Source organism: Penaeus monodon, chromosome 27, assembly GCF_015228065.2.
Source record: "Penaeus monodon isolate SGIC_2016 chromosome 27, NSTDA_Pmon_1, whole genome shotgun sequence".
Lineage (NCBI taxonomy): Eukaryota > Metazoa > Arthropoda > Malacostraca > Decapoda > Penaeidae > Penaeus > Penaeus monodon.
The window spans coordinates 5,702,413-5,702,956 of NC_051412.1; the positions used below are offsets into that span (position 1 = coordinate 5,702,413).

At 35.5% G+C, this 544-nt stretch overlaps 1 protein-coding gene across 1 annotated transcript in view; it reads right to left on the reverse strand.

Annotated features, from left to right (window-relative positions):
- Window positions 1-544, reverse strand: part of LOC119590552 — a gene marked incomplete in the record, with an annotated part of 10,832 nt that overhangs the window by 1,788 nt on the left and 8,500 nt on the right.

The following is a 544-nucleotide window of genomic DNA, read 5'->3' on the forward strand; positions in this document are numbered from 1 at the left end:
GGTTCATTATCCTTCAGTGGAGAGGAAAGGGAGGAACGTAAAAAAGTGTAGAAATGTTTAGAATATTTTTCTTGATTTTTAGGAGATCTTAAGTGGTTATTTCTGCTTTGTTCATCTATTTCTTTGTCTTAGTTCAACTATCTGTTAATGAAGAAGAAGAGAAGGGGCGTGTTTAGGATTTTCGGTTTTGTTTAATTTTTAAGGTATTTTAAGAAATCAGTTTTGCTCTGTCCGTCTACTTGTCTATCACGATTTATTATCCTGTTTGGGGAGAGGGAGGGAAGGGGGGGAGGGGGGAGGGTCGTGCGTGTGGAAATATTTTTGATTCTTTTTTTTTTGGGGGGGGGGTTAAGATTTTTTTTTTTAAGGTAAATGGATGAATAAGTGACGATTTTCATCATGCTTATTTGCTTTGTCCTTGCTGCGTGTTGCGTCACGTCTCTATATATTAGCCGTTCATTAAACAGGGATATTTATCATATTAAGATATTTATCAAAGATGAAAGTCTCAGGAAAGTTATTAAAGACATGTTTGGTTATTTCA